The 24000-nt window shown below is 54.6% G+C and overlaps 3 long non-coding RNA genes across 4 annotated transcripts; 1 reads left to right on the top strand and 2 right to left on the bottom strand.

The window, feature by feature from the left end:
- Positions 1 to 2409: 2409 nt before the first annotated feature.
- On the bottom strand, positions 2410 to 3744 carry LOC309645167. The gene is made up of 2 exons (XR_014254778.1): positions 3659 to 3744; positions 2410 to 3125 (listed from the first exon to the last, which is right to left on the bottom strand). It is a non-coding gene; the product is annotated as an uncharacterized lncRNA (long non-coding RNA).
- A 2282-nt stretch (positions 3745 to 6026) lies between these two features.
- LOC309645168 lies at positions 6027 to 8536 on the top strand. The gene is made up of 2 exons (XR_014254779.1): positions 6027 to 6090; positions 7841 to 8536. It is a non-coding gene; the product is annotated as an uncharacterized lncRNA (long non-coding RNA).
- A 2577-nt stretch (positions 8537 to 11113) lies between these two features.
- Positions 11114 to 17208, bottom strand: LOC309645068. 2 transcript variants are annotated; one of them, XR_014254721.1, is made up of 3 exons: positions 17021 to 17201; positions 15701 to 16655; positions 11114 to 15080 (listed from the first exon to the last, which is right to left on the bottom strand). It is a non-coding gene; the product is annotated as an uncharacterized lncRNA (long non-coding RNA). The 2 variants fall into 2 exon arrangements; XR_014254720.1 differs by lacking the exon at positions 11114 to 15080 and having other exon boundaries at positions 15988 to 16655; positions 17021 to 17208.
- Positions 17209 to 24000: the final 6792 nt, after the last annotated feature.

Here is a 24000-nt window from a genome sequence, read left to right as displayed (position 1 = left end):
GGGGAGCAATTCGGTGGCATTCAGCACGCTCACAATGGTGTGCTCCCACCACTTTTACCTGGTAGTTCCAAAGCATTTCCATCACCCCAAAGGGAGATTCCACCGCCCCATTAGCAGTCACTCCCCATTGCCCCCTCCCTGCAGCCCCTGGCAGCCAGTCACCCACCTTCTGTCTCTTGGGATTTGCCTGTTCTGGGCGTCTCACAGAAATGGAATCACAAACTGTGTGTCCTTCTGCGTCTGGCTTCTCTTGCTGAGCATCATGTTTTCAAGGTTCACCCACACTGCAGCGTGTGTCACTGCTTCATTCCTTTCAGAGGCTGAGTAATGTCCACTGTGCGGCTGGACCGAGTCTGTCCACTCATCTGTTGATGGACAGGGGACACGGTTTACACGCGACTGCTTCTGCAAAGCTGGCTGACGGAGGACCCGCCGCCCGCTCTGGACGCCACGCCACGGACGTGTCAGCGCATCTAGGACGCTCAGAGCCTGGCCGCTCCGCCCGATGCTGTGCCTTCGGGCTTCGTCTCACCCTGTTCTGTACAGGTCACGGGTCACGCGCCTGCTCCCTACGGACAGACGGGCGTCTGCGTGGCTCCACACCACCTCCTCTGAGGAGGCGCTCTGACTGTGCTGCCTCTGCTGCCACGTCCTCTCATGCCCGCTGGGGACACGCGGGGTGCGGCGGCGGCTGAGCCGTGGGATTGGGTCCCGCGTCCACCGGCGCCCCCTTCCGCAGGGCTCACGGGACGCGCTGCAGGTCGACGCAGGTGGGACCTCCCGTCAGTAGCTGCTGAAGTAGCAGCCGAGGACGCGGGGAGCCCTCGGAGCGCCACCGTCGCCTCTGGTTCCCTCCCTGCCACCTCTCAGCGTGGTGCCCTGTACCAAGGTGAAGCCTGGAAGCCCTCCACAGCCCTGTCGCGGGGGTCTGCTGCACGTGGCGGCTGGTGGCCTTGACTCTCCTCACCGCCCTCGGCCCCAGCACAGCAAGCTGGCCGGGCAGGGGGCACCTGAGCCAGGCTGCAAGCCGGGCGGATCCACAGGGGCTCCAGCAGAGGGGCAGAGGCAACTCGGTGCCCAGTGCTGGGGTCTGCCGGGGGGCTGACCCAGCCGGGTGAGGCAGGGACGAGACCCCAGGACGGAGCCCCCGAGATCCTCGGGGAGACACAGAGTGTCCCCGTGGGCCTGGGGTCCACACCTGCCCCTGCCCGGGGGTCCCCACCGCCTCCTCTAGCGCTGCCTTGAGCGCGTCCTTGTTTTGGATGAAAACCTGTCTTCAGGCGCCTCTGACCTTCAGAGCAAGAGGGCGGCAGGCGCTCCAGGTGCATCTGCTTCGCCTCCTCAAAGACCCTGCGGTTTTCTCTCACACTTTACCTTTCAGTCTGTAATTTCTTTCTTTAGAATCACCTTAGCCAAATTAAGTCACCCAAATTCCCAAGTAAGCTGAAAAGCCATTTTTCTTGCAAATCTTATATGAAGATAATTTAATATAAGGCATAAACTAATAAACTAAAGACCATATATTATAGCAGTAGCACAATAAAAAACAAGCCAATATAAGAGACAAATGAGCAGTATTTTAGCCAAGGGAAAAAGAAAACGAAGTAGAAATAAGATGTAAGTTATATTCTGTGGATAAATAACTTTAAAGAGAAATAATAAAGATGACTTCTATAACTTTAATGTATTTGGGGAGACATTATTTAATTGCAGTAAAATAAGAGGTGATAAGTCTAGCTGAAGTTTTGCACCATACAGGATTACGTTAGTTTCTTGAGGAAGACACAATGGCAATGTGTCATTTTACAGGATTTTTAAGATTCTGGAGATACGCAAGATTTCTCTTCATTTGAGTGCCACCAATTTCAGCAGGGCAAATCTCCGTTCCTCTGACAGGTGGCCAGTGACGTTTCAAACTTTAAAAGTTCTTTTAAAATCCCATCAAACACAAGAGAATTTAGCAATAAAAAAAATAGCAGGGGCTTCCCTGATGGTGCAGTGGTTAAGAATCCGCCTGCCAATGCAGGGGACACGGGTTCGAGCCCTGGTCCAGGAAGATCCCACATGCCGCAGAGCAACTAAGCCCGTGCGCCACAGCTACTGAGCCTGTGCTCTAGAGCCCGCGAGGCACAACTACTGAGCCCACGAGCCACAACTACTGAAGCCTGCATGCCTAGAGCCTGTGCTCCGCAACAAGAGAAGCCACCGCAATGAGAAGCCCGCGCACAGCAACGAAGACCCAATGCAGCCAAAAATTAAACAAATGAATAAATAAATAAATTTATAAAAATAAAGATAAAAATACTCTAGGGGAAATTTAAAAAAAATAGCAAACTATGGATATACACAGCAACCTGGGTGAATCTCCCGAGAATTAAGCTGAATAAAAGAAAAGCCAGTCCCCAAAGGTTACACACCATATGATTCCATTTATAGAACATTCTTGAAATGGAAATTTACAGAGATGGGGAACAGATGAGTGGTTGTCAGGGGTTAGGGATTTGGGGGGGAGGGTTGGAGGGAGGGAGGCGTGGCTGTAAGAGGGGGATCCCTGTGGGCGGATGCTCTGTGTCGTGACTGTGGCGGTGATACAGGCGCCTGCACACGGGGCAAAATCCACGGGTCTAAACGCATACACACTGGGCACACGCCGCGCACAAGTGAGCGGACACGCAACCAGGGAAAGTGTATCAATGTTCGCAGTGTATCCACATCAAAAAGCTCCTTCGAGTCCAGCCCTCTTGGGCACCTACGTGGGTCGGCTGTCCCGGGTGAGATGGGGGCGAGACGGATCCCTGGGTGCCACTGCTGGTGCGCACGAGGGTGGGGGGTGTCCCTGCGACACTGCTGTCCCTCCAGTGGCAGGAGACCACACATGCCGCTCGCCTGGGTGGGGGGCGGGGAGTGCAATATTCTGTTTTGACCCCCACATTTCCCAGTTCAGGTTACAGTATGACTGTTGCTCCATGAGCGAACTAAGAAGAAGAAGACGTGTAATTCCGTGGTGTCATTGCCGCGGCTGCACCGGCCACCCCCGCCGCTCCCCCTTCGGGGCTTTTGCTCTGGAGGCACCACCAGGTGTCAGTCCTGCTCAGAGGTGCCCCTTTCTCTCTAAGAAGCACAACCTCGGGAAGGAAGGAAAATGGCCCGAGGAACTGCTTGCTTCCCAAGCACACGAGCGAGCGGACTCGCGGGGGAATGAAAGTTTGACTCTCACCCCCCTCCCCCGCTCGGCTTGGTTTTATGCAGTGAAACTGGGGGCCTGCAGGGAGACGAATGCCTTGCGTCTGAGCTCTACCTGCTTTGAAACAGGTACTTCTTCACCGTCTCTTGGCACCTGTGTCTCACCTGACGCCTGTGAGTCCACTGAGGATTTTGTGCTTCTTCAAACTGTCAGCAGAGGCCGTGGGCCTTGCAGTCGGGTCACACCAGCCCAAACCCATCGACCAGGACCCCGAAGAACGGGGACAGAGCACGTCCACGGCTGAGGTGGGAAGTCGGGGTGGGGGGCGGGAGGGCGGAGAACTGCCGCTTCGCGTTACAAGCTCTCCTGTGACCTTTTACATTTTTACCTCGTGAATATGCTACTTCGAATAAAAATATGGGAGAAGATGCCTTCAGTTCAGTCTAGGAAGTCACAGGGGATAAATCTCCTTACCTCACAGAAAGGTGGCGGGGCTCGTCTTTCTGTCTCCTCTGTGCAGAAGAAGTGGGTTAGCGTGTCTGCCAGAGATGCTTCTGGTCCTGGGGGCCCTGGGCTGCCCCTCTGACTCCCTCACCCGTCCACGGGAGGGGGGGGGCCACTGGCCGGCCGTTCTCTGCAGCCCAGGACGGGCGCGGGCCAGGCTGCTCCCGAATCAGAGAGGACAGATCCCGGGGGCGAGAAGACTAAGCTAGTGGGTAGAACGCGTGTACCTGAGGTCTCTTCCCCAGAGTGCTGCCTCAGTCCCTGGCTGCCTGCCCGCCCCCCTGCTGCCGGTGAGGGTGCAGACGCTCAGAGGACAGCCCCGCCCGGTCTCTGCCGTGCGCCACATCTCCCCTCCAGCGCACCCAGGTTAGCACATAGGCTTACGAACTTCATTTCTGTCCAGCTAAAAGGTGGTTTCTTGAAATATCGTAATTTTTAGGTGCAGGGAACTATATGCATATAAGATAGGAGCCTTTTCTGCCTGTAAGATTGCTCCAGGTACCTATGATGGAATAAAATATATTCGTAGTAGTTCTAGGTGTTCAACAAAATCATCAGGACTCCCAAAGGCTCTACTATCTGACAAATTTGATATTCACCAGAGACGGTGACTACACCCACCCCCAACCCCTGCCTTGTGTAGCTTTCCTGGAATGATTCAGGGAGTGAGCCTTTTGGGAAGGACTAATTCTTCCCATAACCTTCAGAAGTGCATTTCACGGTGGGGTCAACTTTAGCCCCAGACAAAGGTGGGAAGGTTGCCTCTGGTGGTCCCTCCCCTTGGTTGTCAGTAACTGAATACCCAGATACTTCCTTGACATCCTGGACTAAGCCTGTCCAAGCTAGAATCCTCCATGTTCCTCCTGAACGCTGCCACTTCCCATTCTTACCCACTTCAGTGAATGGCAGCCCCATTTGCCCACCTGCTCTGGCCAGCACCCTGGAGACATCGACTCCTCGATTTTTCTCACCAGCCCTCCAATTCCATCCATCAACGTGTCCTACTGACAACATCCCAGACTTCTTGGCCACTCGCCATCTCTGTCACCACGGTAACACCCTAGTCCAGGCCACCATCCTCGCTCCTAAGCCTTCTCACTGGACCTCATGCTTGTACTTAGTAAAGTCCGTCTTCACACAGCAGCCCCCAAACCAGAAACACGAGCGTGTCACTTGCCTGTTTGAAACTCCTAGCAGCTTTATATCAGTCAAGGTCTAACCAAACAGATCCAAACTCAAGTGTGTATAACCAAGGGATTTAAGGTAGGGAGTTGCTTACACGGAGGTGAGGCAATCAAGAGGCAACACAGGTAACGTCACCAGAATCCACTGCCACCTCTAGGCCAGAGGGATGAGGTGGGAGTGGGGGGAGCGTGGGCCACTGAGGACGATGCAAATTCCCTGCTGTGGCCACTGCAGCCACGGGACCTGGAGCAGTGCCCAGCGGGTCGGCACTCTGTAAATGCTTGTCTGTCGGAAGGATGGATGAGCGGATGGACGGGTGGATGGATGGATGGGTGGACGGACGGATGGACGGACGGGCGGGTGGATGGATGGATGACGGAGTGAATCAGCTTTCCCACTTGCCACCCCCTTCCAGACACCTGCATCCATTCGCAAGGGGCCGACGGGGCACGACAGCAGCAATGGGCTTTCCTCGGGCAGTGGCCCTCCCCGCCGGGATCTCTGCCCGGGAAAGTGGAGCTTGCACAGCAGAGTCTGGCCTCTGGTGCCAGACTCGCCTGGATTCCAATCCTGCCTCCGCCACCGCTTCGCTGCTTGAGCTTTGCTCTGCTTCTGCTTCTCGTAAGAGAGGGACCTAACACTGGCAGATCCTCATAGGGCTGGTAGGGGCCCCCGAGGGGTCCAGTCTCAGGGCTGTGCTGCAGGCGTGGAAGAGTGTGAGCTGGACAGAGACAGTTGGCTCGTGCCCCGGGGGCCACCATCTGCCCAGACGACACGGCGCTCCGGCTCCGGCGCCGCAGAGCTGGGCCGCGTGCTTCAGAGCTGGGGCCGTGCGGTGGCACTCTTCGCTAGCCGTTGGCCTGGGCAGCGCGCTCTGCCTGCACGCAGGCCGCCTCTACCAAAGGCGGCTTTGCCGACTGCGGGCAGCACAGATTTTCACATTTACAAATCACACTGTGATGGGTTGCCCACGTACTTTGGGAATTGCTTCCAGGAACCGAATTGGAGGTAGATGAGATCATCTGGAAATCTTTGATCGAGTCGTCGGTTTCCCTGATCTGGGTTTTGAAAATGCATGGAACGTGGTGAGACCAGGACTTCCTGGACCGAGTTCTCGGACGCAGCTCCCTGCACGGCCGGGCTCCCCGCGCTTCTCACCAGCCCTGCGGACGCGGGATCAGGGCACCCTGACCCCCGGGCTTAGGAATCCAGCCTGGGTACGCGGTCTTTACATTAAATACATTTTGGGAAGAATCTGTCTGATTGGGGAATTGTTGACACATGTGTAATAACAATTCCTTCCTTTTATTAAACATCCACTAACTGCCTCTCCCAAGTTCCAGACCCTCACCCTATCCAGCCTCCCCGAGCCCCGTCAGTGTGATCTGCCGGCCAAGGTGCTGAGCGCTGGGCCCCAGGAGTCCAGTCCAGGAAGCGACGGAGCCAGAATCCCACCCAGGGGTCAGGGCTCGGCCAACCCCAAGTTCCTGTCGCCCGGAGGGAAACTGCCCTCCCTGCTGGCCACCCCGCACCCCTCGCACGCACGGCTGTCGTGTCACCACACTGCGGTTGTCACTCCCGGACCCACCCTGTCCCGAGGCTACCCCTCCTGGGCTGGAGAACCGAGGAAGGGGACAGTGTGCGTGAGTGTGCGTGTGCGCCGGCGGGGGTCGTGGGAGTGCAAAAGCCCGGGGTGAGGGGGACGCACTGAAGCTTACAAAGAGCCTTCACACCCTCGGCTGGTCCCTCTCCCCTCTGTCTACCTCTCCCATCTCCTCCGGGGGTGCTGTGCCTCCAGGACCCGGACTGGACACCGCCCCCTTCGTGCACACGTCAGATTTAAGGTCACCTCCACCGAGGCTGCACTCGCCACCTTCTCCTTTCCAACTCAGAACACCCTACTTTAATTTTCTTCACACTTCGTACTGTCGGATATTCTCCTTTCCTAAAATGTAAGTTCCATGTGATGAGAAATGTGGTCCTAATCCTCGAGCCAACAGGAACCTGTTAAATAAACTATTAAATGAGCTATTCTCAAATCCTTGGTGAAAAACACAGGGAAGCCCTCACATCTTGCAAAGAAGAGCAGAGACACCGAGGGCTTTAAAATAGCTAAAATCCCAGCGCACACTGAGATTCTTTTCACCACGCGGCGAGACTACACAGCGAACAGTTGGATTCTTCCTACAGTCAGATCTGCGGCCCGTCTGGATGGAGCCAGAAATCCCAAACTTTCTTATAGACATCTCAGCAACAGAGAAAGGCTGCCCGGTGGCCTGAACCGGGCACCCGGCCGACACAGCCGTGGTCACTGGCCGCCCAGTGGCCGGAGGCGTCGGCACTTTTCCTGCCGCCCTGGCAGCCCCCTTGTTCCTCACTCTGGGAGGGGCTTCCTGAGTGTGAGAAACACGCATGTTGGTAAGACGACCTCCAAGCCCAACTCCAGCACGACTAGGGTGGTAAAATGAGTACAGAAATCCTTGTAATGTGGAGGATTATGGTTCCCCATAAATATTTATGGAGGAACAGCAGTTTCTTAGGCATCATACGCAGGACATCTGCCACCGAAGCCGAAACACAGACTGGATACTTCAGTGCGTAGACTCAAATAATGTGTTGATTTTTTACAAAGGAAAGTCATATTTTTAAAGTGAAGTGCAGGTCAAGGGGCTTATTTTCTTCTAAATTCCTCACCTACCGAAACTGCCTGCCTCGAAGTTCTCAGAAGCAGCTCCCCTGCCCCAAATTCTGGTCCCTTGCTGTCTCCCACCAGGAGACGACCCCCGTGTCCCCTCCTGTCCTGGGGGAGGGTGCAGGCGGGGGAGCCGGGCCCGCCCACCCCCGGCTCCTCCTTGGCCGGCAGCCCGGGCGGGCGTGTGTCTGGCTGGCAGTTTTCCCACTTGCCCTGGAATCCCCCGCAAGAAGCCCAGTCTAACCTCCTGTTGTTTGGGGTTGTTGTTTCCACAGCACACCCGTGCATATGGCACGTGGAAGCAATTAAAGCAGAGCTGCAGAGTGGCCTGTCCCCGAGGGCTGCGATCTGCCAGGCTCCCTGCCCAGGGAGGCGCCCACTCTCCGGAGTCAGTCTGTGTCGTTGCTTTTTAAGGCCGGTTTTTAACATCAGCCGACAAAAAACAGAAGCGCTTCCGTGCAAAGACGAAGTAGAAGATTTGCAGCTGCTACTGGCAGAGACCACATTTGCCATCTCTCGTCTGGGAACTGCCGCGGACCGTGGACCGCCCTGTCGGGTGGGTGTGTCTCTACTGCTGCCAGAGCCACACACGGGAGGACATCCGCGATGGCGTCTCCAGCCCTGTTTGTCACTGGAGGCGGCCACGCAACGTGGCATGGGGACTCCACATGTGTTCTCTTGGCAACCGACTTGCCACTGCTGCCACCTCCATTGCCACCATCAAGCCACGTGTACAGGCATGGCTGGTAAGCGGGCTCTGGGGCCAGAAGCTAACAAATTCTGCCCTCCTTCTCCCCAAAACGGTGGCATCATGTAAAATACAGTTAGAACGGAGGGTCCCTACTTTTCTTACCCTTTGCCCTAATGAGAAAAGAACTGAACTTGGTTAACTCGAATCTGTGGCACAGCAGGGACAGGGTTTACACTGTGCCCTTGTCGAAGTAAAATGGTCTTCGTTTACTGGAAGTCGACTTGAGAAGCCCCTGAACGTAGTTAATTAATATGCAAAAATTTAAATTAGACATACTTGTGCAGAAGGGGTTACACAACAGAAAGGAGCAGAGTCTATTTAACCTAAAGGGGCAGCAATTAATTCTCTCCAAGGTTTGAAGGCATATTCTTCAGGCTTACGCGGGTGGGGGGACCATGAAATGTGAGTAAGTTATAGCGGCAAAGAGCAGATGCACAGAAGACGCTGCCAAACTCCGATTCTAGCGATGCGTATCGCCTCCTTCTGACGGCACAGGATGGAGGGAAGAGAGCAGTGGATGAAGTTTTGATAGCGATTTAGGCTGACTGAACGTTAGCCTAATTCACTTTAACGTTCAGACTTGTCAAGTAATTTGCTCTGAACTCCCAAATAATAAATATAAAAGTGAAGTAAATGGCATCAGGCCGGCCAGAGGCTGAGGGGAGGGTGGAATTCACACCCAGAGTGGGCCTCTGCTGTTTCTACTTCAGACGCCAGCCTTCGCGGCCGGGGACAGCTGGACCAACGGTCCTGGGACAACACGTGTGTTTCACTCCCAACTTGGCAGCCACCGGGCTGTGTGCGTGTGTGTGTGCGTGTGTAAGAGAGAGAGAGAGAGACACCCTTGGCTGGACGAGTCAGAAGACCACGAAGTTCCCTCCTATCTCTGATTCACCAGAAAGATGAAAGCTGCTGGCAGGCAGGGAGCAGGGTGTCTTGCTGGGCTGTGTGACAAGCTCAGTGTTAATTTCTGCAAGCTCAAAAGTAACGAGCGTTGTTATGAATTCCTAGGTATTGTCAGCCTCAGCTGGGCTGGGTGGGAGCCCCTGGGTTCCGTCCCTTGTGGTCTGTGCTCACTTGAAAAGATGATCTGTGGCATCGATAAGAGAACAGCACAGAGGCAGAAGCACTCAGCTGTGTGCTTTGATTTAAGGAAACAAGCTGGTCTCTAGGACGCTAGACAGTCACTTTGTTTTAAATATGCCCACAGATTTCAGTATCACTTGAATATCTGGAAGAGAATTACGGGTATTCAGAGCATTAGTGGACCTAGGGTTCAAGGCTTGAACAGAAAAAAAAAGTCCCAAACACCTGAACGAGAATATTTTCCATGTCTTTCTCCAATGAAAATCAAGCTCTGTCATGTACCACTTGCAGCAGCGTTTCCCACATTTCAGGCCTTCCCATCCCACCTGCACTGCTGTGGCCACACCCTCAGATCACCTGTCCTGCTATCAACTATAACTGGCTTATGTTTCTCTAAACCAAATTAATTTTTAGCTTAAATAAATTTATTTAAAATGAGACTGGATATCACTACTATAAAATTATTCTTTAGTCTTTTAGGAGTACTCCATTTTTAACATGCAGGCTTGCATTAACAAAGTCTAAAATTAATCAGAATCTTTACCCTCCTCTAGACTGAGCCAGGACCTGAGATTGCTTCCCCTGCAATGAGCGTCTGTGCTACATGTTACTGTCACCCAGAATTTGTTTTCATCTTGTTTTTAAACCCGCCAATAAGCCCTTTTTATTATTACATGTTGTGAAGTCAATGTGGTTTATTGAGGTTTATTCATGTTTAACTTTTTAAAGAAATTTCGCTAATGCCTCTTGCACGTCATTCTTCCTCCTGGATTTTCCTTATTTCCTTAGTAGTTCTTTCAGCCAGGGTCTGTTTGAATGTGTCTGTATGTCGTTATTTCACCTTAAGATGGTTTAGCAAGGAGTGAACAGTCCTGTGTTGAAGTCCATGTTCTACCAGCATTTTGAAGACATCATTCCATTGTATCTTCAACTCTATTTTGCAGTTGAGAAGTCTGCCGTCACCATCACTTGTCTGCAGGGAACCCATGTTTCTCGCTGACCCCACTGCAAGATTGTCTCTCTGTCTTTGGTAACCTGTGATTTTTCACGGCAGAGCATTTAGATATGGATTTCTTCTTATGTATCCTGCTTGGGACTTAGTCTTCTGAATCCAAGAGGCTATTTCTTTAATCACTTCTGTGAAATCCCCAGGCATTACCTCTGCACGTGGCCTCTGCGCCACTTCTCTGTCCTTTCCTGGGACACCTGTTAGGTGGGTGTTGGGTCCCCTTGGTGGCCTCCATCCTGTCACCTTTTCCATATTATCCTATCATCAGCCTCCTAGTCCCTCTGCCCTCCACCTACCCTCCCTGTCTCCACTTGGGCTCCATGCACAGAAATCACTGGAAGCTCATTTTTATTCCTAGTTCCCTTTATTCCTTTATTGCTTCCAGAACACCACCTCGCTCATCACAGAGTTGCAGTAAGCATTTGGCGATTTGACTTAGTTTTAAGAAACATCAGGCGAACTTCCCTGGTGGTGCAGTGGTTAAGAATCCACCTGCCAATGCAGGGAACATGGGTTCGAGCCCTGGTCCGGGAAGATCCCACATGCCACGGAGCAACTAAGCCCGTGCACCACAACTACTGAGCCTGCGCTCTAGAGCCCGCGAGCCACAACTACTGAGGCCCATGCGCCACAACTACTGAGCCTGCGCTCTAGAGCCCACAAGCACAACTACTGAGGCCCGTGCACCACAACTACTGAGTCTGCGCTCTAGAGCCCACAAGCACAACTACTGAAGCCCGTGAGCCACAACTACTGAAGCCCGTGCGCCTAGAGCCCATGCTCCGCAACAAGAGAAGCCACCGCAATGAGAAGCCCGCGCACCACAACGAAGAGTAGCCCCTGCTCCCCACAACTAGAGAAAGCCCACACGCAGCAATGAAGACCCAATGCAGCCAAATAAATAAATAAATAAATAAAATTTAAAAAAGAAATACACAACCAAGTAGATATTTAAAAAAAAAAAAAGAAAGAAACATCAGGAATCAGAATTCAACTAAAAACTTTTCCCCCAAGAACCTCATAAAACAAACAGGGTCACGTTTATAGACTTTCTCATAGGCGTCCTGTATTTTCCTTTGGCAGCCAGCCTGATCTCATTCAGGCCTGGCCTCATTTATTTTTGGTCCCACGCATATGAGCCAGCACTTATTTTGATAAGTGTACTAACGCTTCCACGCTTTGATAGACAAGTCATCGCCCCAGCTCCCTAGTGGGCACCAGTGTCCACCCACCTCCTGCAGGAAGGCGGACCTCGCCACCCTCGGGCTCCAGTCTGTTCTCGGCAATCAGTTCTCCAGGATGACCCTCTCCAGAGAGAAGAAACTTCAAGTGCAGCGTGTGAACGCCCTTCCTAAACCCCAAGCTCCCCTCTAAGCAGAAGGGCAGGTGGAGGGGCCACGGGGCGGCCACGGCTTCCCGCTGCCTCACCAGCCTGCAGGGCCCTCCTGCACGTCCTGGTCTGCGGCCTGGAGGGAAGCTTCTGTCCCGGAGCCTGGGAACACACCCAAAGCTGGAAGAAGGCTCCCTACCCAGCGCTCCCAAGGAAGTCTCCACCTTCCACTGGGTTTGGATTTCCATGAATCTGGACACCTCTCATATCCAGATGGTCTAATTAGGCAACACGCTGGCTTTCAAAGCACTGGGAGCATCAGCTCCAAGGCTCCTGGCCCTTCGTCCTGAAGATCCCGGCCTGAGCAGAGGATAGCCAGCGGAGGGCGGGTCGAGGGCTGAGAACCAAGCCTCAGTTTGCAGACGGAAGTCAGTTTGTGCCCTGGGCTTCGTTCTCCAAACGCAGCAACCCCAGAGTGTTCCTGGGGTAATGCTGAGAGTGGGGAGGTCAGAGGACGGGGAGAGAGAGTCCTTGTGGCTGGCTGGCTGCCAGAGAGAAGCCCAAACACCTGGGCACCAGGTGTGCCTTGTGCGCGAGGCCTGCCGTTGACCGGCGGCTGCACGTTCCACCCGGAGCTGCTCTGCTGGGCTGGGGCGCGGAGGACAGGCGTCCGGAGCCAGCGCCTTCCTGCCGTCCCCCTCCTCTCCCACCTCCAGGCCGCGGCTCCCGTGCTGCCTGTCGGCTGTGGCCGGGCATCAGCCTGGGATGTCCAACACCGACCTCGGCGCTCGCTCAGCTGGTTCACACCTTGCCGTCTGTGAACATTCGCTGGAGGGGTGCGCCGCTGCTGGGTACACTGGTGGGCCACGCCGCAGTCACGGAGCGGTAAGTCAAGAAGCCACCGGCTGGCCACGCTGCCTTAACCAACAGCCACCTCTGCAGAGTCAGGGCTGCCGTGGCAGTGCCCACTCCGTCGGAGTTCCCCGGGCCAGGATGACATGGAAAGTGAAAGCCACCTTGGATCTGCTCTGGTTCACGGAGCACCTGCCTCCCTCCGAGGGGGGAGCTTGCGGGGAGGGTCCCCCTTCCTCCCTCTGGGGGTCTGTGCCTGACCGTCTCCCTCGCAGGGTAACAGGTCTGGAGGACAGGCACGTCTGGCTCTTCCACCCTTGCTAGCTCTGGGCATGTCACCTAATCTCTATTTGTGAAAAAGAGGGACGGCCAAACCCTTCTTTCCAGGGTACGGAGCGGAGTGAAAGCAGGGCCCAGCGCAGAGCCGGATGCGGCAGGGGCTCAGGATAGGCTGGCGCGCCCCCCTCGCCTGTCCCCTTGGTCGGGTACTGCTGGCTGGAGTGTTGGAAGATTTTAACATATTTCATTTTAAAATGAAGCAAGTTTAGGGGGGAAGAAATGGATGTGGCTGCCAGTGGTATCCATTCTCTGCCAGAAAACACCAAGGGGGCCTGACGCCCATCCTGGGACCCACGCACGGGCACCTCAGGAAATACGGAGCCACACGAAGAGCCGCAGAGGACCCTCCCGTCTCCGTCCCCCGCAGCCCCTCGGGGAGCAGTCCCCGCCAGGGCAGGTGACTCCCGTCACCATCACCACCCTGTGTGTCACTCTGCAGCTGCCCAACTGGGACGGGGAGGAGGGAAATGCACTAGCAAAAGCAAGAGGGTAGAAAACACAGAGTGATCGTGTGACCAGCGGCTCCACGAGGTCTGCACCCCGAAGAGCTGAAAACAAGGCCTCAAACACACACGTGTTCACAGCAGCTCCAAGCACGGCGGTCAAAAAGTGGAAACAAGTGTCCACGACAGGTGATGGCTAAACAGGCGTGCTGTACACACACTGGACGATGACTTGGCCGTAAAAAGGAACGAAGCCCTGGCACAGGCTGCAACCTGGATGAACCCGGATGAACCCGGAAAACACAATGCTCAGTGAAAGAAGCCAGAAACACAGGCCCCGTGGTGTATGATTCCATTTATGTGAACCTTCCAGAATAGGCAACTCCACAGAGACAAAGATTAGTGGAGGCCAGGGGCTGGGAGAGGCGGAATCAGAAAGTGACCGCTAATGGGTCCGGGGTTTCCTTGGGGATGAGGAGAGACCTCTGAGTAGAGGCGGTGGTATTGCACAGTATTGTGACTGTACTAATGATGTCCACCTTATGATGGTGAGTTTCATATTATGTGAATTTCACCTAAAAAAAAAATACTTCATAGAAGTGTGCACCCACTCCAAAAACAAAACAAAACGAAACAAAACCCCCCCACTAAACTGAAAGAGTAAATCTGTACGTGTCTCTCTGTGAGAATCAACATGGACAGAACAAAGCAGAACTCGGCCTGAACCACCCCCAGGTGAAGACATCCGCTTTGCAAACTCCCCGTCGACCGTAAACTTCTTCCTACTCTAAACCAGTGAGATCCCTCGTGCTGAGCTGCTCTTTTCCTGATTTGTCTTGTTTCCCATTTGAAGTAACTTGGGATCAGCTCTAATATTTTTTGCTTTAGAAAAGTAGTAAAAATTAATTAATCTACAACTGTACCGATAGCAAAAGTTAATAGAAGTTTTAATAAAAATACCACCTCAATAAGCTTCCCTATTGTTCTAATAAATGCAATAGTAGTTTAGAATTATAGATAAAAAAATTAATAAAACAGCGGTGGCTAGGGACCACAAAGCTCAAATAACGGGACGCAGCCTCTGCTCAGTTCCTGAAGACGGAGCAGAGAGGGGTGCCCTCAGAGTGCACCTCTCGTTTCACACTGTGCATTGGAAATGTTCTCGAATATTTAACAAATGCTCCTTGTTTGGTGGCTTATTTTTAATTATGCAGACATTTTTATCCAATGCCAAAGAGGCTTGGAGACAATTTTAAGAGCCAAGTGTCCAAAATGCAGTGATATATGCACAGAGAAACTAGGTAGGGGGAGGTTTTTAGGAAAACCCAGACACTCGGCTGTGAGCACACGGAAAGCACAGGCCCGAGTCTCTGGGTGGTTTCCTAGTAGTAAATGTTGTTTGTCGGATTGGTTTTTCTTTCCGATACTGTGACAGGAGCTTAAGGATGGAGGACACCACTGACCTCAGGGGAAACAAAAACAGGCTTCATTTTCCAGGACCGGAAGACCACCGTGTCTCTCCCGGGGGCCTCTCCCAGGGCCTCACATCAGCCTGGTCCTCAAGGTGGGTAGAGAGACTGCAGGCGTGATGGGGGTTCACCTGAAAGGCAGCTTCGTGGGGAAATCCTTTTAAAGAAGTGTGTGTCATAGCCCAGGGGTTCCAGTAACATCTGCCCAGTTCAGAACATCTCTGCTGGCCAGGCCTCTGGGGGGAAAATCAAATGGGAATGTTTTGGGTCAGGTAGAAAATTTTAAAAGGTGAGGGAAGCATGGAAACGAAAGTCATAGAGAAGAGGAAAACGTTTTCTTTAGGTGTTTTTTTTTTTTCTTTCTTTTGACAGCGCTGCAGGGCATGCGGGATCTTAGTTCCGCGACCAGGAATCCAACCCGTGCCCCCTGCAGTGGAAGCGCGGAATCCCAACCACTGGACCGCCAGGGAAGTCCTTTTAGTTGGCTGTAACTGAGTCAGCTTTCTTCACTAAATGCCAGAGCCAGAATCTAAACCAACCTGAACATTGCCACAAAGGGGTGTTCGCTGTGCTGGGCACACAGGGGAGGGCTAGGCAAAGTGTGACCTGCAAGGCCCACGAGGGGCTAGAGGCAGTAAACTGAGGCCTCCAGAGGGAGGGGTCCCCGGCCCTTCCCGCCCGCCTGCCGTGCCTCCCAGCACCCGTGGGTGAGCAGGGCTGTCCTCTGCCATCCCCAGGCGCTGGCACTTGCTTAAATGGGAGTTGTGGGCCCTTCCTGGGCCACCTTTACTGTCCCCCCAGAGTGGGGGCCAAGACCCGGCCACGGAAAAAAAAAGGCTGCTTTAGAAATAAGCACCTTAGGAGGAAAGGCATGGAGGAAGGCACAAAAATGCCTCAGCGGACTTTCCCTCAGGACGTGGACCCTCCAGGGAGGCCGCACCTGCATGAGCTCTGAGACCCCGTTCCTGGGGGACAGCCCTCCTGGGGGAAAACCTGAGAAATCTTTAAAAAATTATGGAAAATTTCAACCATGAACAAAAGCAGAGCGACTTAACAGCATGGATTCCCCAAGTACCCATCACCAACATGTTCCTCTCTCCCCTGTACTCTTTTTTTCTTTATTGTAGTAAAACATACACAGCATAAAATTTACCATTTTAATCATTTTAAAGTGTGTAGTTCAGGGGCATCAAGTACATTCACACTGTTGTACAGCCATCACCACCGCCATCTCCAGAACTCTTTCATCTTCCCAAACTGAGGCTCTGCCCCCCGTTAAACACTGAGTCCCCTCCCCAGGCCCCCGGACCCCACCCCCTACTTCCTGTCTCTGTGAACCTGACTCCCCCAGGGACCTCGTAGAAGTGGGATCACACAGTGTCTGTCTTTCTGCATCTGGCTTATTTCACTGAGCACCATGTCCTCAAGAATCATCAACCCCTCCGCTGCTTTTAGACTCAAGAAATCTTGAATCCCCAGAGAAACCCAATACTCAGCTCGAGCTGCAACCGCCTTTACCTTCCTTTAGAACAATAACAACACTTTTCCCAACTCTCTCCCGGTCTAAACTCACTTGGTCCTCACGGCCAGCTCACCCTGTAGCGGAGCTGGGCACGTGGGGCTCAGAGAGGACGACACGCTGCTCCAGCGTCGCTCAGACGGTAGACGGGACGCCGCGGGCTCCTGTGCAGCCTCCGTCCCCAGGGCCCTCGCTGCCTCATACAGGAAGATGGTCTGACTTCTGCACAATCTGTCGTTAGGTCATCTGGTCCAGGACTTTCCAAAACGGAGGGCAGCGAGCTCCTGGTGGCCTGCGAGATGACCACGGGGGCGCACAAACAAGCACTTTTTAGTTTAATAACAATCACTTATCTCAAAACACGTATGAGAGGAAGCAACGGGCACGCTGAACTTAGGATTTCATAGATTTGGTTGAGGACGGGACTGAGTCAAAGGGCGATTCTGGGGAAACCCCTGGCCGTCCAGGGGTTGGGGTTCAGCACTCTCACTGCCGTGGGCTGGGGTTCAATCCCTGGTCGGGGAACTGAGATCCCGCAGGCCTTGCCGTGCGGCCAAAAAAAAAAAAAAAAAGGCAATTCTGTTTCAAGTAGATTTAAAGAGAAATAGAAAGTAAATCATGGTATGTGGATAGGAGGATACGGCAAGACCTGCACACCTGAAATTTGGGAGACACTGAGTCCAGAGGGCTTTCTTCTCTGGGGGGTAAAGACAAGCCACCTCGACATCCAGGGGCAGCCCCCCCCAGGAGCCCCCGTGCTGTCCTGTTGGGCGTCAACCGCTTCTCAGAGCAGCAGTGCCAAAGTCACTCTTTGGGAAGAAATGAGGGGAAACACGTCTTCGCGCCTAAGACAGACAAAAACGGCACCATGGTGCAAGGCACAGCGGACCGAACCTCCTCTCCCGGCTGAAATGACCCATCCAGCGGCTCCTGGGTCTGGAGAGTCACTGAGCTTCTCTAAGACACCCGGTTACAGAACGAGCCCTGCTTCCTGACGGCCCCCAGCCCGAGCCGGGCCGCCCCCCGGGCCTGCCCCAGCCCCTCCGGGGCCTGCAGCCCACTTGGCTCCTTCTGGCCCCAGCTTTCTGCCCCCCGAGTCCCAGGCGTGCCCTCTCCCCCCGGCCCCGAGCACCGAGCCCCACCTGCGCACCTGGGTCCTGGTGGCCTCGGCCAGCGAGCAGGGAAGCTGTGCCAGGTCACAGCCTGGAGCGAGGCCTGGGGCCGACGGCTCAGGTCGCGCCCCACACGCGGGCCTCGGCCATGGGCGCCCCACACGCCGGGCCTCGGCCAAGGGCGTCCCGGGCCGTCGGTCGGCGGCCCCGCCCGTTCCGGCTGGCGCCCGCTGGGCTTCCGGTCTCTTCTCTGTGTCTGGGCAGTTCTGGGTGTTGAATCTGGGCGTTGAATCTCCTCTGTCTTGAGGTCTGTCGTTCGTCACCCATCACACACAGCCTCCCTGGCCACAAGGTCATTCTCAGTGACTTCGGGGGGAAACTGCGGGCAAATGACCGTGAAACACCCCTGCAGCTCGGGGGCGTCTGGAGCCCTCCGCGCAGCCACCGTCCTGCCCGCGCTTTTATTCCATCGCGTTGATGAAAGCAAAGGAGGGCACTTCAGCGATGAAGGCCACCTTGAGAGCGGGCACAGTTCAGCCGCCGCGTGGGACACACTGGGCCCCTGACCCCTGGACCCTTGGGCCCATCTGACTGGTCAGAGAAGGGGGGTGGCTGGTTCCCACAGCCCTGCAGCTCGCACTTGTCCTACTCCTTGTAGGTCCAAGAATCAGACAGGTCCTACATCCTCGAACCAGACCAGTCAGGGTAGAGGGACCAGGGCCTGGCCTCCTGTCTCCAGAGCAGCCTGTTCGGGGCAGGGGAGCGTGTGACAGTCGTTCCCGAGCCAGGGACGGTAACGAGGGGTCTGGGAGTGATCCCGGGGCGGGGGCCCTGCAGCCCCACCGGCTTTGGGGACCGCAGTCCTCTCCCCGGGGTCTCCCAGGCTCTCTCCTCGCTTGCCGCTGCTTGTGCCTCTGGAAGGACAGCTTTCTTGCAATGAGGACAACGGGAAGCCGCAGAGAGCAATCTCCCGCGCTCCCGAGGGGGCCTGGGGACACCCCCGGTGGCTGGATGGGGAGACAGGACAAGGAAGCCCGCGGTGACTTAAGTTTAAACTTGGGCATCTCTCTGCCATCTCAGCTGCCATCCGCGAGGATACGGGTGAGTCCCGGCTTGTGCCAGTGACTCTGGCGGGTGTGTGGTTCCTTCTCATGAACCTGCCGCCTCTCCCCAGATTTCCACTCTGGCAGCTCCGGAACTCACGGTTTCTGTAGCCTTTAACTGTAGTTAATTCCGACTGTCAGCTGTTCTCGTTTTTTCTCCTGGTGGGTGGAGTAAAGCTGACATCTGACTCTATAGCTAAGTCAAAGGCAGCAGGAACATAATTCCTTTAACTCTGCCTTTGTTTATGAATTTCTTCAGAGCCATTTAGACTTTCCCCTGTCACCCGCCACTGCCATAAATCACTGGGCAGGAATGAGCTCAGACGGGTGGGGGGGTGGGACGGGAGGGCGGCGGGGGGGGGGGTGCGCCCTGAGTCGTCAGGAGCGGGTGGGAGGAGGGAGGGGGCCGCCCGCATCTGTGCTCTTGTGTGGAACTTCCGTTCTGTCACCTCCAACGCCTGCCTCAGTTTCTCTTGTACAGAGTAGCTGGACGGGCTCTGCTGAGAATTAATTAACAAATGTCCATTAAACGTTCATAGGGCGAGTGCTCTGCAGCTACTAAGTGGTATTAAATAATTACAACCTCAAATTAGGAGCCATCGTGTCGTCGATCCGATACATGAGAATGTTGTGCTACGTCTTTTCACAATGCCTTTATTTAACAAGAGCTGATCTTGGCAATTTGGTTTATTTTCTCAGCCCTTTTAATTTCAGACTCAGGGGTTATTAGCAGGTAACTGCTCATTTCTGCTGTAGATCAAGAAAATGCTCATTAGAAACCCGATGCTGTGATTGCTAGGAGTTTAGGCTTGTAAAGAATGGGATGATTTGGTCAAGATTTGGTGCTAAAAATGGGCTAAATTCAAAAATAATTTTTTGCTTAGGGAAAACAGAATGGCAGTTTCTGAACTGAATAACCTCTTAAGTGCATTAAAATTGAAATCATAGTTGACAAAGCACCATGGCCATTGAATGTCACATTGACCTCAAGGCTGGGGAGGAAGGAGTTAGGGATGGCTGTGAGGACCCTCCCCGAGGCCACTCTGGGTGCCCAGCCAGCCCCAGTGTTAGCATGTCACTGACCCGAGGGAAAGGTGTGGTCTCCACCATGCTGGAGCCACCTGGCACTCACAGGAGCAGACAGAAAACAGGGGGGGCCAGAGGTGATTTTAAAAACATATCTATTAACTCACAGACATAGAGAACAGACTTGTGGTTACCAAAGGGGAGGGCATGGGGGAGGAAAGGATTGGGAGTTTGGGGTCAGCAGATGCAAACTAGTATATATAGGATGGATAAACACAAGGTCCTACTGTAGAGCACAGGGAACTATATTCAATAACCTGTGATAAACCATAATGGAAAAGAATATATGTATATACGTGTGTGTGCAACTGAATCACTTTGCTGTACAGCAGAAACGAACACAACATTGTAAATCAACTAGACTTCAACATAAGTTTTTTAAAAAGAACATATCTGTAAAATGAAAAAAAAAAAATGCTGATGTTTAAAACAGATGTCCTGGGTGGGGACGAGTGCCTTGTTGATCCACAGAGAGAGAGTTTTCAGGCCTGACCCTCACATTCCTCATTTATACACTCCTTCCCAGACTGGTAGAATTTCTTTTTGCAAAATTATCCTTGTCTAATCCATAGAGACGGAAAGTGGATTAGTGGTTGCCAGGGGCTGGGGGGGGAGGGGCGGAGGATGGGGAGTGATTGCTAATGGGTGCGGGTTTCTTTTGGGGGCGATGGCAATGTGCTGGAATTAGTGGCAATGGCCGCGTGGCTCTGTGAATGCATTAAAAATAGGGCACTGTACACTCTAAAAGGGTGCATTTGCTGGTGTGGCAGTGACATCTCAATAAAGCTGCTATTTAACAGTTACCCTTGCCTCTCGATGCTGGCCTGACTCCAGCTCCTGGACCTCGAGTCCCTGGCCACAGCGGCAAACGCCCGGGAAGCGGCTCTGCCGGTCCTGCCGGCCGCACTGAACTCTGTCAGCGTCAGCCTTTGCTTTTGCCTAAACACTTGCACAAATTGTCGCGTGCGAAGCCCTCCAGGACCAACCTTGGGTCAGTATTCCAAGCTGCACCTGAAGCAGAGAGAGGGCCTGGGCTTCTGCTATGTTGTAAAGCTGACGTGTAAAATCCCTGTAGGAGCAAAACTGGAGCATGACTTGGGCTCCAGGCAAAGAAACGGAAGGAGACAAGGAGGCCCCTTCCTTCTGGACTCTTGACAACCACCAGACCCTCTGAAAGGAGTCGTGGTTTCCCTGTCACTAGGTCAGCAGCAGAAAAGAGCAGAGCTGCCCAGAATCAGACCTTTGGTTCACGGGCACCAGGGCTGGGGCGTGGGCAGGGAGAGGCAAGTTCCTGCCAGAGGTGTCATGGCGACCTAGGGCGATCTTACTGTGCCCTTTCTTGTTTCTCTTGCAATCTCTTTATTTTAAATGTTAAATGAATTTTAAAAACAAGAAGGTAGTCTAGGCAGACTTAGAAACAGGAACCCCTTTCACCTAGCCTTGACATATGACGTCTCCAGGGGAGACATTCGGTGTCTTGCAGACGGCCTTGCAAAGGGCCACTGCTGAGCTCCCAGAGCGGCGTTTGTGGGATAGCACATGAAAGCAAGCAGGTTCCAGGTGAAAAAAGCGGGGGTCTCCAGGAGCCTGATGCCAAGACCAGACTGTTTATCAGCGTCCTCATGCATCTCAGCACCGCCTGGGCCCACCCACCTCCTGCTGGCACCCCAATACCCGCTGTGGAGAAAGGTGACCTTCTGGATGCCCCTGGGCCATGATCCACCTCCCTCGTGCCTCACTGGTCAGAATAAGGAGCCCTGGGCCAGACAGAGTGCTTCCAGAAGAGTGAAGAGGGACCACAGCTGCAAAGACACCAGTGGCACATGCCAGCGCCCTCCCAGAAGCTGCCTGTAGGTTCCAGCTAACGCCCCTCATCTAAAGGGCGCAGCGAGTGGAAACCTCTGCAGCGTTTCCAGGTGCAGCACCCCTGAAGGCCAGGTGGGAGGGAGTGATCATTCGGCGCGGCCTCAGGCCCCCGGGCCCAGTTCCGGCTGTGTGGGGAAGGCCGAGGTAGTGGCGGGTGCTGCAGCTGCACCCTCGGAGGAGCCCAAGTGCCCCTGCCCTCTCTGGGGGGCCAGCTCTCCTTCCCAGGGCAGGACCGGGAATCCGGTCAACCTGCAATCCCGCTTAGCCGCAGTTCTTGGTCTTTGTTTACCAGGCCACGAGGCGGGCCTGCCTCTCTCCCCAGCCGTTCTCTCTGCCAGCTTCACGTCCAGCGAGGGACAAAGGGGCCTGCGGCGGATTAGCTGCCCGGCGGGCGGGCGGGCGCGCCGTTCCCGTGGCGGCAGCTGCTCGCCGGCCCTGCCAAGGCGGCCGTCCTGGTCCCCGTCCCCATGGCCGTCCCCGTTTACTGAGGGCGGAGCTCGGCCCCGGCAGGACACCTCCTCTGTTTATCTGCAAGGCCAGCCCCGTCCCCGCCCCGTCGGGCCGGCCGGGCCAGGCTGCGGGCCGTGGGGTCAGCGGCGGACAATGGGGCTGCGCGCGCGCCTCCGCCCGACTCCGGCCCTTTGTTGCCGGAGCCTCGTGCCGATGGGTTAATGGGGCAGAAGCGATCGGTGAAGGGCGACAGAAGTGGGCTTTGAAAGAGGGTGTCAGCGCAGGGCAGCGAGACAAAGGCCAAAACACACAAGGGCGGAGAGGGACAGATGGGGACGGGCGGCGGGAACAATTAGGCGGCGAGCGCGGGGTGGGCGCGGCTCCATCATTCTGCGGTTAACCAGGCCCGGCCGGCGCCGCCCCTGCGCCCCTGCGCCCGGGGAGGACGGAGGGATGGAGGGATGGAGGGACGGAGGGCGGGAGGAATCCCCTCCCCATAAACAGCCGCAGAGCAGGTCCTGGGCGGCCGGCCGGCCACCCTCAGTTTCCTGCAGGACGGCCTGGGAACGCTTCGCGGGGACAGCGCAGCCCCGGGGCCGCCGCACTGTCAGCGTCCCCGGCCCGGCTCGCCGAACCAGCGCGAGGACCGGTCCGCGGGTGCGAGCCGCGCCCGCCAGGCGGCGCTGCTTCCCGCCCGGCCGCGGCCGGCTCAGCAACCCGATGCTGTTTAATTAACGTGCAAATTGAGTAGATTAAATGACTCTAAATAATTAGCCCCAGATCCTATAAACAGGATAACATATTTAATTAAGCAGCGATATAGATTTTGGAAACTGTTAATGTATTTTTAGAATGACTGCTTAGATCTTTCACTTTTCCCCCCTAACTTCAAACATGTAACTACAGCCCTTGGTACGTGGATAAATATCTGGAAACAAGATTACGCCTGTTAACTTCAACTAATAGAAATGTTGGCTTAACAGGGACTTGCTCCGTCCTGGCGCCGGCGCCGCTTGCGGCCCGATGGCCCGAGCTGGGGGCCGGTTCTGTTCAACTTGGTGGCGAGGGGGGTGCGTGTGTACACACGCATGTGCCCGCCACCCTCGACAGAGGGGTAGGATGATGCGGGATGAGGGGGGTCGGAAGGAGGTAAGTGAAAAATACAATCCAATTTCATTATATCAATCACATTTAATTGGCAATTTGTACAAGCAATGACCGGGCTGGCTTTAGGTAAAACTATTAGGCGACAGGCGGGTGTGCTACTAAAATTCTTGGTTAGTTAATTAGTGTCTGAACTGCGGAGGGAAAGGATCCTCAGATTTACTCTCTACAAAGAGAGAGCAGCCCAGACAATTCATTAGGCAGGCGGCTTGTAAATTAGAGCTAAGTTAACCTGATTTCCCTTAATTAAAACATCTTTTCTCGTTTACGATGTGGATATAAGTAGATCTCCAGGGTTTTGAATTTTCTGCAACAGCAGATGGTCAGCTAGAAGCAGATAATAGTTAACGCTTTCTCTCTACCAGATCCGAACAACGTGAGCCGCTGGCCCATCTGAGGATTCAAAGGAGAGATAACAAAGCGTGTTAACCCTTCCCGGTCTCCCGCTCCGCTCCCGAGACTCCGAGGGAGGGGCTGCCCCTGGCCTGGGGGACCCTGGCCGCAGGAACCCTGGGCAGGAGAGGGGACAAAGGTGGCCGGGGCAGTGGTCGCTGGGATGTCTCCTTAGGAGGGGAGAGTCCAGGGAGAGGGAGGGAGGGACACTGTCTGCTGTACCACCTGGTGGGCAGGGTGCAGGGAGGCGGCCACCTCCAGACTTCCCTTCTGGGCGGCCGGCCACTGCCTGGCCGTCCAGCCATCTGCCCGGCACAGCCCGAGTCCCCAAGCGTCCAGCTCCTTCTTGCCTCAGGTCCTGGTCCTCGTGTCTGAGACCCGTCCGGGCATGGACGGCCTGCCTGGGCCCAGCAGACCGGTGGACTTTCCCATGTCGCCGGGGCTCGGTCCGGCCTTTAGCTGC

The sequence above is a fragment of the Balaenoptera physalus genome, assembly GCF_965194825.1.
Source record: "Balaenoptera physalus genome assembly, chromosome: 16".
In the NCBI taxonomy this organism is placed as follows: domain Eukaryota; kingdom Metazoa; phylum Chordata; class Mammalia; order Artiodactyla; family Balaenopteridae; genus Balaenoptera; species Balaenoptera physalus.
The sequence above is the reverse complement of the archived record's forward strand: the minus strand, read 5'-3'. Positions and strand labels throughout refer to the sequence as shown.